The sequence below is a fragment of the Schistocerca serialis genome, chromosome 3 (assembly GCF_023864345.2).
Source record: "Schistocerca serialis cubense isolate TAMUIC-IGC-003099 chromosome 3, iqSchSeri2.2, whole genome shotgun sequence".
Lineage (NCBI taxonomy): Eukaryota > Metazoa > Arthropoda > Insecta > Orthoptera > Acrididae > Schistocerca > Schistocerca serialis.
In genome coordinates, this window is record NC_064640.1 from 680,022,130 (window position 1) to 680,036,166 (window position 14,037).

The window sequence follows — 14,037 nt, forward strand, 5'->3', positions numbered from 1 at the left end:
ACCTTTTTAAAATTATATCAATGTGCGGTCTCTCTTGCCAACAATACTTTGGTGCAGACATTCCCTGCTACCACAGTTATTTCCAACATAACAAATATTAATTATTCATACTTAATCCTATTAATAAAACATAAACATCTTTCACAAATTGTGATTTGATAATAGACAATAGAAATATACACGTCTTACAACATTTATTGTGAATATTGTGAAATTGTTACCTACACTGTACAACCTCCTTAACACTGAGCTTTGTTTTTTCCAGTTTAACATGAATTAACGTGTGTTATGGTATTAATAAAAGCACATTATCTGACATATTCAAACAGTTTCAGTTAACGTTATTACCATAATTTTTCCAAAATTAAATTCTCTACAACTTCTATTGAAAACTTTGTGCAATTGTCTGGAGTTTAAAAAACAAATTGGGCCAAGTAGTTAATAAATAAAAAATTTTTGAAATTACTTCTTTGTTTCTACGGATGTTCTGGAAAACTACTGCACATACCCGTCTGGGATACGTTTTATTAGCTTCACCAGATCCTTAACAACAAAATAAATGGAAATCGTGCTTTACTTTAACCTCGTACAGTTTGCGATGGCTTCATATTAGCGAAGTTGCTGAATGTCAGGCAAAATCTTTTATTAGGCTTAACTCCGTAACTAAATATCTGCAGACCTATGTTTATGTGAATTTTTCCTTTAGTGTTACTTTTAGAATAACATATTAAAATATTTGCTACCTTCGTGAATCGCCATGTACAAGAAGATTATTTAATCACAGATTTCTTGATATGACAGTGGTTCCTTGGCAGTTTTGTTTAAATCTAGCTATTTCCGTTCGTAACTAAATGAAATGTAAGTAAAAAACACAACTATATGGAATGTAAGTAAAAAACACAACTATGTAGTTAGAAATAGCAAGATTTAAACAAAACAGCCAAAGAACCACTGCAATTCTCATTATCAAGCGAGATACGTATAATTAAATGACGTTATAGACCTGACATAAATACGCGTACCATGTCTGTGTGGTAAACAGAAACAAATTCAACTTCAAAAGACAGAAATTATTATTATTATTATTATTATTACTACTACGTAGGGGCAACGACGCGCAACCAACCTTCGTGTCGGCCAGGCTGGCAGCCGACAGCAGAAAGTATCGGCTAGCGAGCGGCTGTTAAGGTACTAAGGGGCTTCAGCTTGCGAACGCAGGCGCCTGCTACCCTGGGCGGCAGCGTACGGGACGTAAGTCCCTTCCAGCAGTCCATAGCGTTGGCAAGACTTTGATGGCTAAAAAGTGAAGTTGAAGTAGCGGTATTTGAATGAGAATAACAGTTCTTCTTTGTACCCGTGGAACACTACACCTGCTACTTTTTAAAGGCTGTAGAATGTAAACAGGTTTGCTGCGTGCACGTACGTCGTCGTCGATAAAGTAATTCTTCTGCACAATATATTTATTTGCCTCCCACACAAATAAATGGTTAAGCGTTTAACCCTTTCGTGAGCCGTGGGAAACATGTTTCCCACTACAATGAACTCGCTCCTAGTTCCGTGGGATTCACAGTTCCCACCTCTGTACGGTGCTGACCACCTAGTGAACAGTATAGGGTACTACTTGCAATCGGCAGTTCCCGCCGTTTTTGCTGTTCCTTCGCGCAGAAGCATTGTATAGCAGAGTGTTGTTCTGTAGAGGAGCCTTTCAGTGCTGTTTGCGTGACATTTTGTGATTTTTTTTCTTAAAAGCTATAGTATAAGGTAAATACTTTCGATTTACCCAAATTTATGAAGGAAAGCGTAAAATTGGAACGAGGAGAATTCCAGTTTGAAACAAAAGGAGCCATTTCTGCAGTAAAATGAACGGATAACCGTCCAGTCACTTAACTGTCCTCAATTCATGACCCATGAGAAACTACCACAGTGAAAAGGAAAAACAAGGATGGCACTAGTACAGAGATTTTTGTCCTGAAATTGTGGCAGAATACAACAAAATAATGGGTGGTTTCGATAAGTTTGATCACTTACGAGAAAGGTATGCTATTGGCAGACGTTCTGTAAAATGGTAGCACAGAATATTTTATTTCCTGGTGGACGTTGCTGCAGTGAACAGTTTCATCCTGTGGGAAACAAGTAAAAGAGAAAGTGGACAGCATGATCAGCTCACATACAGGATCCATCTAGCCAGACAATTGATCGCTGGCTTCTCATCCCAAAAAAGGCGTGGACAAAAACCTGTCTTTCTGGCAAAAAAGGGTAAAGTACCTGAAGATTTTCGACATGTGGCTGTAGGGGAGCATCAACCCATTTTAGGAGAAACCTACTGGACGTGCCATCATTGTAGTACCAAAGCTGCGGAAAAGAGCACTCGCTGTGTTTGTACATATTGTCAAATACTACTTTGAACAGACCCATGTTTCAGAAATTTTCATGGCAAGTAATTGTGAACAATCATTGTAACAAGAGAAGTAAATTTATCAAATAAATATGACATATATTGAAAAAGTTGTTTTTGTCATTTAACTCCAAGGAAGGGCAGTGGGAAAAATACTTCCCACCTTGTTGTGTGACCTCACTTTCACAGTTGGAGCAAATTTGATGTTCTGTATGATAAATATACCTATCTAGTAACTACTATCTGTTCTCCATTCATTAAAAAAAACTGCTCAATAATTTTACCCACGAAAGGGTTAAGGGTCACATTCAAATCGTTTTAATTAATGGACATCATCACATCTTTTCAGTAAAACTGAATGTAAACAGTCGCTAATATTTGGTAATATTTCTTCGTCACGTACCTCTTAGCGACTTTTATGCTCAACTTTGTAGCCCCATCAGCTTAATTAGTTAGATGTTAATTGCATCTGGATCATTTTAATCCACAACAACGTATCAATCTGTTTTAAATGATGAAAAGAAGAATTAGTCTGCGTAGTAAATAATTAAATGAACCCCCTGGGGGTATGTGTACCCCAGTTAACTGCTTAAGTTCAACTAATCAAAGTACTACAGGCTGGTTTGACTCAGAAGAATCAATGAGTGAATCAGTCAGCTAAAACACTATAAAGTCGTCCGACCTGAAAGAATCAATGAATTTATGGTTCGACGGACAGAAAATCTAGAACGAATAATTCACTCAGTATGCAAAACCTGTTTTCATTCAGTTGCTCCAACAGACTGATTTCACTCAAAAGAATGAATGAATAACGCAAACGAGTGAATCGGCTGCTCTCATTCTGTTGTTACCATCACTAACACGTACCACATGCGCATGACGCTGTAAAGCAGAGGACACGGTGGCCTTGGCCTGGAACTCGTTTTTTATGTATGAGGAGAGGCAAGACTATCCACGAATTCCTCTAGCCATCTGTCAGCTGTCGGCATCTGGTTTACATGTCCGAGCAATAGCTTCTCAATTTACTTAGACAATTTCAGACAGAAATATTGGAATTCTTATCGAACAGATTTAAAAAAATTTTTGGATGTTGTGATGACATGTTGGCTTCTTCCTCTGCTCTTGATATAGTTTATTTGGGTTGGATATATCCCGTGGCCTGTGAACGCTGATCTCCGTTCAACTGTCGCTATAGATCAGTCGCTATTCCTGCAGCCTAACAGAGGAGTCTTTCTGGCACGTTATAGAACGTTTCTTTTGTACTGGTGTACGAGTAGGTATCTCATCCGTAAATGATTCGATTAAATATTCATATGTTTTCTGAGGGTTTGTCGATATCACAATGTTGCGAATCTCTGTACTTGTAACTTGGCGATACATGTCTCACAGTGCTTTATTGATTTCTAAACATGGTTTGTTATTCCTCCTTGGCCAGCGAGGTAATTGATGGTATCGTTGGCAAATGGTGAGAGCCAAGTTAATCTGGTATAACTTCCAGATGGTAGTGTTTGCAGCTATGGTAGAACCGAGCTGTCAATGTCGGGGCCCAAGGCTCCTTACACAACAGTCATTGTCATCTATTGTGGTCAACAGATTGTCACCATTTCTGTCTAAAGAAATTCCCCCAGATTTTAGAGACGCACAGAAATCTGTGTACCTATAGTACTAACATATAGCGCTGCTACAAGTGAAAGAGTTTACTTGCAATTGGTTAGTGACCTGTAACGATTAAATTAAGGACAATTATGTAAGGGATACATCTCGGGGTTAAATTAGTCACAAAACCGTTTCCATAAGCTCTGTCGGATCTTCTAACATCAATTGTTTATCGCACTTACGGTACTATATTTCACACAGAAAAGCTACTGTTCTATTTAGGCTATATACTCTCTCTCTTAACTTTCCGTGTCGTGATGACTGGGTGTTGTGTGATGTCCTTAGGTTAGTTAGGTTTAAGTAGTTCTAAGTTATAGGGGACTGATGACAATATATGTTAAGTCCCATAGTGCTCAGAGCCATTTGAACCATTTTTGAATTTTCCGTGTAGGAGCCAGCATTCCACTACAGCGTTAAAATTCAATTAATAATTAAATTCACTGCATCTACCTAATCATCAGCAACCTTTGGTTTAGTTGCTATCACAAAAGACGTGTCGCTGTTTTTATTTATTCAATGATTATCGGAATAAATTGAAATATGCCGTCTTATAATTACTAGTGGGGAAACTCAGCTAACCCTATCTGGTAAACATGTCGAAGTATGGTGGGATAACTGTGTTTGCATTTATGGGGAATTAATCGTTAGCTGGGGTACCGTATCTCAAACAGATTTCTGCACAGCTGTGTTCAGTTATTCGAGATATCTGTTTAATAGGGGATTGAGTATGCACGCTGCTAAGAACAGCAGTTACAGAATTTTCTGTAATTGTAGTAATACTGTTATGGGCGTAAGTAAGACATTTTATTTAGGCAACACTTCAAACTGACTGTTGTTGATACATTTAAATTGTGGATGGTTATGGTCATGAATCCAAAGGCCAATAACACAGGGAAGAAAAAAGAAAAGATTGTGGAACGTCACGTAAATCACGTTAGCGTATAACCCTTTTTACTTCTATCGTTCACTTCACTTCTCGGCAATGAAATAAAATTTACGGAACGCTGAAGGCACTGAAGCACTTCGGCAAATTATCGTGAGCTGCAATATGATTTAAATAAATGCTGTGACTGTTGATTACCAAATGTGTAACAAGATCCTTCGAAGAGCATTTGGATTGAGTAATAAATACATAGTGGTCTCTGCATAAATTCGTAATACTCAATACTCAAAGGTAGCGGCAATTTTGTCATACAGTGCTAATAACTGACAGTAGCACCTCTAGTGGTGGAAGACGACTTCCTGCAACTCCGTAGGAGTACATGTAGCCTCCGCCAGAGGGCAGAGAACGCCGGCATCTGTGATGTTCGGATACCAAACACATCCGGTAGAGGGCATCCAATACACGTTACAGTGCTGCTCACCTTTCAAGGGTGGCCGTCCGCTCGCCAAACCGTAATTGGAAGGTCACACGGCGTCTTTGTATCGAATGTTCCAGGGATGTACATCATAGAGAATTTTTTCACTGCGTGTGTCTGTTAACTGTTACCATTACAATCAAGCAGGGAACTTGAGACGGACAGCTGCTAGTATGTCTTTATAACTATTGAAATTAATTGTTCAATTAATCTTACTTTGTCCGTAATAAATGGTTGTCTGAAAGCCTGCGACTGAGAAAACAGCGGGATTGTTTATAAATAACTCTTCTGCTACCAGTCACTCTTTACTTTTACTTATATTTTACACGACGCGGTCCGGGAAGTGATTTATATTTTCAAGTGCGTTTTTCTCTGTGTACTATGTGGTAAATATGCAAACCTGGCAAATACACAAAGAAAAACGCACTTCAAAATGGGAATCATTTCCCGAAACACGTCGTGTAAAATATAAATAAAAGAAAATCGTGAATGCTAGCAGGAAAGTTATTTATAAACAAATCCATCGTTCAATTAAACCCTCGTGTAACCGAGTTGCTTGTGTCGGTAATAAGCACACGTCACTTAATTGCCGTAAATGCAGGGGAAGAGGGCGGTGAGCTGTGACGCCAAGTTAAATCACACCACAGATGTGTTCGATCGGGTTCAGATCTGGCAAGATGGGGGGCCAGGACGCCAACCGGAACCATTTCATCACACTCCTGGGCTTATGACATGGCGCATTATCTTGCTGAAAAATGCCACTGCCGTCAGGAAACACGATCGTCATGAAAGGGTGTACGTGGTCTGCAACCAATATACGATACTCCTTGGGCGTCATGATGCGTTGCGCGAGCTCCACTGGACCCATGGATGCCCACGTGAATGTTCCGCAGAGCATAACAGAGCCGTCGCTAGCTTGTGTCCGTCCCGCAGGGGCTGTACCCCAGAAAGGCGACGGATTCGCGCCCTCCCATCGGCATGATGAAGAAGGTATCAGGACTCATCAGACACATGCATGTGTCTTTGGCTGCGGCAGCCCATCGTTAGGAGTGTTCGGTGCACTGTGTGTTCAGACACATTTGTACTCTGCCCGGCGTTAAAGTCTGATGTTAGTTCCGCCACAGTTCGCCGTCTGCCCAGCCTACGACGTCCGACATCTGTGATGAGGGGTGGGCGCCCAACACCACGACGTCTGTACTGGTTTCACCTTGATTTCGCCACGTGTTGATGACATTCGCCATAGCACTCCTCGAACACCCGACAAGTCGTGCAGTTTCCGAAATGCTCATGCCAAGCCTCCCGGCCATCACAATCTGCCCTCGGTCAAATTCAGATAGATCACGCGCCTTTCCCATCCTACACACGGACAGAACAGTCAAATGTTCAAATGTGTGTGAAATCTTATGTGACTGAACTGCTAAGGTCATCAGTCCCTAAGCTTACACACTACTTAACCTAAATTATCCTACGATCAAACACACACACCCATGCCCGAGGGAGGACTCAGACCTCCGCGGGGACCAGCCGCACAGTCGATGACTGTAGCGCCTAAGTCCGCTCGGCTAATCCCGCAATGTATGCTTAAAACTGCCATCTTTCCTTGTATCGTTGCCTATTTCCGATTGCGAGTTTTTAAAACCCCTGTTGCTTGAGTCGAAGAAACTCTCCATACCCCTCTCATTTAGGTGTTATATATTTTGTGATAGAACCCAGCTGATCTAAAACCCACTCTTGAACAGTTCAACATGTTACATCGTACTAGCGCGGCGAAAGCGAATTTTCTCAGTCGAGCAGGGTCCTTCGATTTCGTATTCACAAGTACAATAATTACTGCAGATATTTATCACTAGAGACCAGATTATATGCATCATAAAAATCTTAAAATATTCATGAAAATGCTTAAAAATGCATGAAAATTGTCGAAATATGCAAGATCAAATAATAAAAGTCGAACCTGTTCATACCAATTTTGAGGAAGAGCGCCGGCCACGCGAAAAATCGGTGCATTTCGAAAGCTGATATCATTTACTGAATATTTCCAGGTAGAGGTTAGGAAGGGGGCCATTCTGGGATTATTTTCTACAAATTTGCAAAATAGGGACGCATACCGTATATCAAGAATTCTTCCTTCTTTCTATTGTTGTCGGTAACAAGCGCATGCGATGCGAGTGAGTCGCAGCGAAACATTCGATATTTACAGGACCAACTTTTCGAGATATATCATACGCAGAGGGGCACGCTCAAAAACTCCGTAATATTTTATTTAAAAAAGAGCACTCATGAATTTTTTTGAACAGCATTAACTTTTAATTAATACTATTGGACTAAAGCACCACTTACAATTTATTTTACATTTTTCTACCATTGTAAACATGAACGACCAAGTACTGTTCCAAATGTTCGGTACTAAGATTGTGTCTTCGATCACTCAAAACATTTTTATAAGCAGAAAAGGACCGTTCTAGATCAACTAAGGTAACTGGGCGGTATTTGAATTTGGATTCTATGTTGGCACGTATTGTTTCTGGTAAAAGTTCACCTTTCCCATTAATAAAACCATCAATTTTGCACAAGGGTTCAAAGCCTGGGTTACTGTTTGAAATGTTTTCAAACTTTTCTTTAAGTTTTCTTCGGAATACCTCCGGCAATGAGGAGTTCACTAGAATAATTTTATTCATTAACTGAATAGATTCATTCAACGCCAAACCATGAGTTTCAAGCTTTTTAATACTCGCAGGTGTATGGGAATAATGACTGTTCATCACAGCAATGTCTTTTTTAGTACTGGAATCATTAAAAGCTTCCTTGCACTGGCACTACCGAAGTCGTTTACTACCCCTCTAACGGTCTCGAAATGTTCTGTAAAACAACACAGCTTCGACCTACTTACCCCAACGAGTTGCCACTGGTTCGGGAGTTAAAGGCACATTTGGTAGTTTTTCTTTGTAGATCTTGATGCGAGCAGGAACCTTTAGAAACATTTTCTTTGAGGATGAGGTCAGTTTATTTACATTCACAAACTTAGAACGTACTTCTTCAGCAAGGCGATGTACTCCATGAACAAAGCACGTCACATGAATCAAATTCGGATAAAATACTGGAGGGCTTTTTCTGCTTTGATCATATAGCGAGTAGCATCTGTAGTAAACGCAGACACTGTTTCAGCTGCAGGAGATTCTGGAAATATTTTTCTAACACCCTCATTCACAAATCTGGCGATCGCTGAATGATTTACTTTTTCAAGTTCTTTGCAGGCCGCTAAATAGGAAGAAGAAGGCTCTTCTTTTAAAGCACCAACGATTAAATTTGCAATGTAACGGCCACAAGTGTCTGTAGTTTCGTCAACTGAAATCCAGATAATGCTGTCCTTGAGTTCATTGCGTATTTTTCCAGAGCATTTATGTAAATTGTCAGTATGGAATTTTTACGCAATGTTGATTCATCTGGTATATTTTGGTTCGCGCAATATTTGCGCAGGAAGCCTTTGAGGATAGGGTTTGTAAGTTTGTGAAGAGGAATATTGCTTTTAATGAATGCTTCACATAGATCCACGTTAAACCGACTTCTCTGGTTACCTTTGCACAAATCCCTGCTACTGCAACTTGTTGTTGTCAGAAGTTGTTGTCGTGTCCTTTCTTCTACATTCCTGCGGTGTGAAGACTTGTCTTGACATGCTGATCTATTTGAAATGTTTTTTTGTACGAAACGCTTTTCTCGCAAACTCGACAATGTAAAACAGTTCCGTCATATGTAAAGGTTCCAGGATGCTCAGCTACCCACGAAACGACGTTTCTTTTTTCGGGTGGCATGGCGCACAACACATAGTAAACACGTTCAACTGTGTACAAGTAAATAGAAAGCTAAACTGAAACAAGGGACGTGGGACTAAAAGATTGCGTAGTTTAATTGTTGCCGACGCGTACGGTACCACAGTGGAGGGGATTCACCGGGCGCAGGAACATTGACTCTGTGTGCCTGTTCTTCTTCTGTGATGATTTCGCTAGGCAGTGGCCTCTCGGTTAGCGATTGCACGCTGTTCTAGGTCGCGGTCAATCTGTGAGACATCAAAACTAGATCGAGCTAGAGACCGCCCGTCTACATTTTTATAATATTGTAAGCATAGAGCGAAAATATGCATCGTCACTAGTTTTTAGTTAAAATATGCAATAACGGTTGAAAGGGAGCTAAATATGCAAATGCATACGCAAGATGTAGATGCATTTAATTCGGTCTCTATTCATCACGCATGTGGTAAACTTATACAGCATTTTTTTTTAAATTCGTTGAAGCACCTTGTTCCATACTTAGAGCATCTAGTTTCATACCAGACAGGAATTTTATTATGTTGGAGATGGAAAATCGAGGAAATTCCTAAATATTGATACTGCTGCTACTATTACACAAGTAATGGGTAAGGTGAACTCTAGATTGCGGTTTATTGGTAGAATCCTGAAGCGATGCAGTCCTTCAACAAAGGAAATACCTTAGTTCGTCCAGTCTTAGAGTATTGTTCGTCTGTATGGGACCCTTCCCAGTTGGGTCTGATTCAAGAGATTGAGAAGGTCCAAAGAAGAGCGGCAAGATTCGTGATGGTTCAAATCGTTCAAAAATGGTTCAAATGACTCTGAGCACTATGGGACTCAACAAGTGACGTCATCAGTCCCCTATAACTTAGAACTACTTAAACCTAACTCACCTAAGGACATCACACACATCTATGCCCGAGGCAGGATTAGAACCTGTGACCGTAGCGGTCGCGCGGTTCCAGACTGTAGCGCCTAGAACCGCTTGGCCACTCCGGCCGGCATTCGTGATGGTACATTTAGCATATTGAAGTGGGACACACTTGCAGATAGACGACGCGCTGAACAGAAGGGGCTGCTAACTATATTCTGAAATCCAATCTTTTCCGAGAATGTAGAGCATATGTTATTACCACCAACTTTCAAATCGCGTAATGATTATCATTCAAAGATAAGGGAAATAAGAGCTCGTACTGAGGCGTTCAGATAGTCGTTTTTCCCTCGCGCGATCCGCGAGTGGAACAGAGGGGGGAAATATGACTTTGGCGCGAATTGTGCCCTCCGCCACACACCGCTTGGTGGCTAGCGGAGTATATATGTAGATGTAGATTACTAAATTCAAACTCAGCAAACTACTGTGAAATGCATGGCAGAGGGTACTTCCTATTGTACAACAAATTAGGGCTTTTTCCCATTCCATTTGCACATGGAATGCGGGAAGAAGGATTTCTTAAACTCGCAACACAAAAAAACAGTTAACGAAGAGTAATGAAATTTCGTTAATACATTTATCTAGGTGACGTATTTAAGTGATTAACCTTCCTAGATCACAAGTTAATGTAAGCACGAGATAAGCCACTACAAAAGTGAAATGCTGGTACAGTAATAACCGAGGGAACCGTCAGAATGTTGAAGACAAGCATGCAGACGTGCATGCATTGTCTTGTACAGGTGTCAAATATCCGGTTGTGCGATGGAGTTCCATGCCTGTTGCACTTGGTGCGTCAGTACAGGGAAGCTTAATGCTGTTTGTAGATGACGCTGGAGCTGTCGTCCGATGATGTCCCATATGTGCTCGATTGCAGACGGATTTGCCGATCGAGCTGGGCAAGGCAACATTTCGCCACTCTGTAGATCATGTTGGGTTACAAGTGCGGTGTGTGGGCGAGCGTTATGCTGCTAGAAAAAGTCACATGGATTGCTGTTCATGAACAGCAGTACATGTCTAATCACCATACTGACGCACAAATTTGCAGTCAGGGTGCGTGGGATAACCACGAGGGTGCTCCTGCTATCATACGGAATCGCACCCCGGACTTTAACTCCAGGTCTAGCACCAGTGCGTCTAGGCCGCAGGCAGGTTGCTTTCAAGCCTCCCAACTGGCCTGCTTCTAACCAACACACGGCCATCACTGGCACCGAGGCAGAACCAGCTTTCATCAGAAAACATAAAAGGCTCGACCCTGCCCTCGAGCTCTCGCTTGACGCCACTGTATCTACATCTCCATCTACATATATACTCCGCTAGCCTCTAAGCGGTGTGTGGCGGAGGGCACAATTCGCGCCAAAGTCATATTTCCCCCACTCTGTTCCACTCGCGGATCGCGCGAGGGAAAAACGACTATCTGAACGCCTCAGTACGAGCTCTTATTTCCCTTATCTTTGAATGATGATCATTACGCGATTTGAAAGTTGGTGGTAATAATATATGCTTTACATCCTCGGTGAAGATTGGATTTCGGAATTTAGTGAGCAGCCCCTTCTGTTTAGCGCGTCGTCTATCTGTAAGTGTGTCCCACTTCAAATTTTCTATGACATTTCTAACGCTCTCGCTATGGCTAAATGTACCAGTCACGAATCTTGCCGCTCTTCTTTGGACTTTCTCAACCTCCTGAAGCAGACCCAACTGGTAATGGTCCCATACAGACGAACAATACTCCAAGACTGGACGAGCTAACGTATTGTAAGCTGTCTCCTTCGCTGAAGGACTGCATCGCTTCAGGATTCTACCAATAAACCGCAATCTAGAGTTCGCCTTACCCGTTACTTGTGTAATCTGATCATTCCATTTGATATCATTTCGAATAGTCACACCCAGATATTTGACTGATGTTACCACTTCCAAAGACTGTTCATTTATTTTGTACTCGCACATTAATGGGGATTTTCGCCTTGTTATACGCAGTAGGATACACTTACTAATATTGAGAGATAACTGCCAGTCATTACACCACGCATTTCTTTTCTGTGATACTACTTTCCTGTAGGCTACAGCATCATCGGCAAACAGTCTAAGGCCGCTGTCAATACCCTTAACCAGATCGTTTATGTAAATCGTTAAAAGCACAGGACCTATTATGCTGCCCCGGGGCACACCTGAAGTTACGCTTGTTCCTGTTGAAGTTACCCCGTTCAGGACGACATACTGCTCCCTGTCTGCTAGAAAACTTTCTATCCAACGGCATATGTCATCGGATAGACCGTAAGCGCGCACTTTTTGTAGCAAGCGACAGTGCGGAACTGAGTCGAACGCCTTTCTAAAGTCGAGAAATATGGCATCAGCCTGGGAGCCGGTAACTAGAGCCTGTTGTATATCATGCACTAAGAGGGCCAGCTGTTTCTCGCATGACCGCTGTTTCCTAAAACCGTGCCGGTTTCTGCAGATGAGCTTCTCAGAGTCTAGAAAGGTAGCCGGAAATGGCGGTGGTTTGGGGCCAGTGGTCCGTCTGGCTCGGAGTTGTCACTGTGGTGCCGTACGATTCGTCAGAGCCGTACGTCGAACGCGACCGTCTTCCCTCTCGGTGGTGCCACGGGACCGTCCGGAGCGCTGTCTTCTTGCGACCGAATATTCTCGTGAGTACCGCTGCCAGCAATCATATACAGTAGCTATACTCCTGCCACGTCTTTCTGAAATATCGCAAAAGCTTCTCGTAGCCCTATTACACAGCCTCGTTCAAGCTCAGTGAGATGTTGACGATGGGTCATCGTCGCGTTGAAGGCATTCTTGACTAACATCAACTCATCACGTCCCATCTCAGAGGTAACTAGTGCTCACGACCATTACAGCGTGTATCTAAAGCAAACCTGCTTTAGTGGCGCTACTCTTATGCGACTGGTGCGAAATTTGAACAGTCATCATCTTTCAGATGTATAAACACCCCTACCAACTTTCGTTTATGTCGCACATCTCCTTCTTGGTGTTGCGATTCTTCTCAGTCGGTGTGTAACGTACAAGATGAAAGAAAGAAGGAAATATTCCTTGCAAAAGCAAGACTACGGTGTCTTGTAAACGATCGAGACGAACAGGTCGGCTCCCTTTCCAGTCACTAGAAAGGCAGCAGTGTAGTTATGTTGTTGCTGGAATAAGAGACCACACTCTATTTCTGATGTCGGTGTCCCGGTTAATCTATGTTGAGGTACGGGGGGTTTATTAAAGTCCGATCGGCCGTGAATTGGAAAAAAAATGGCTCTGAGCACTATGGGACTTAACATCTGTGGTCATCAGTCCCCTAGAACTTAGAACTACCTAAACCTAACTAACCTAAGGACATCACACACATCCATACCCGAGGCAGGATTCGAACCTGCGACCGTAGCGGTCACGCGTGAATTGGAAACCGCAGTGAAAATTCTATGAAGCTTTGCACAGATATATTGGACAGTGTCTAGTATGGCCGTCGAGCGCATCAAGTCGCTCTTTTCAACAACAACAAAATTTTAAAAAAATGGTTCAAATGGCTCCGAGCACTATGGGACTTAACATCTGAGGTCAGCAGTCCCCTACACTTAGAACTACTTAAACCTAACTAACCTAAGGACATCACACACATTCATGCCCGAGGCAGGATTTTAACCTGCGACAGTAGCAGCAGCGCGGTTCCAGACTGAAGCGCATAGAACCGCTCGGTCACAGCGGCCGGCCTCGCTCTTTTCAGTTCTGATCGCACAGTGAGCACGTAAAGATGGCTAGAAACTAATGTATCCCGCTAAGTATGAGTCCCTGCTGGGAGATTTAGGCTGATTTCATTCAGTCCGCATAACGTAACTGTCACGCATTTTCTTCTTCATGACAATTCTCAGCCATACACTGCAGGGGCAATGAAGA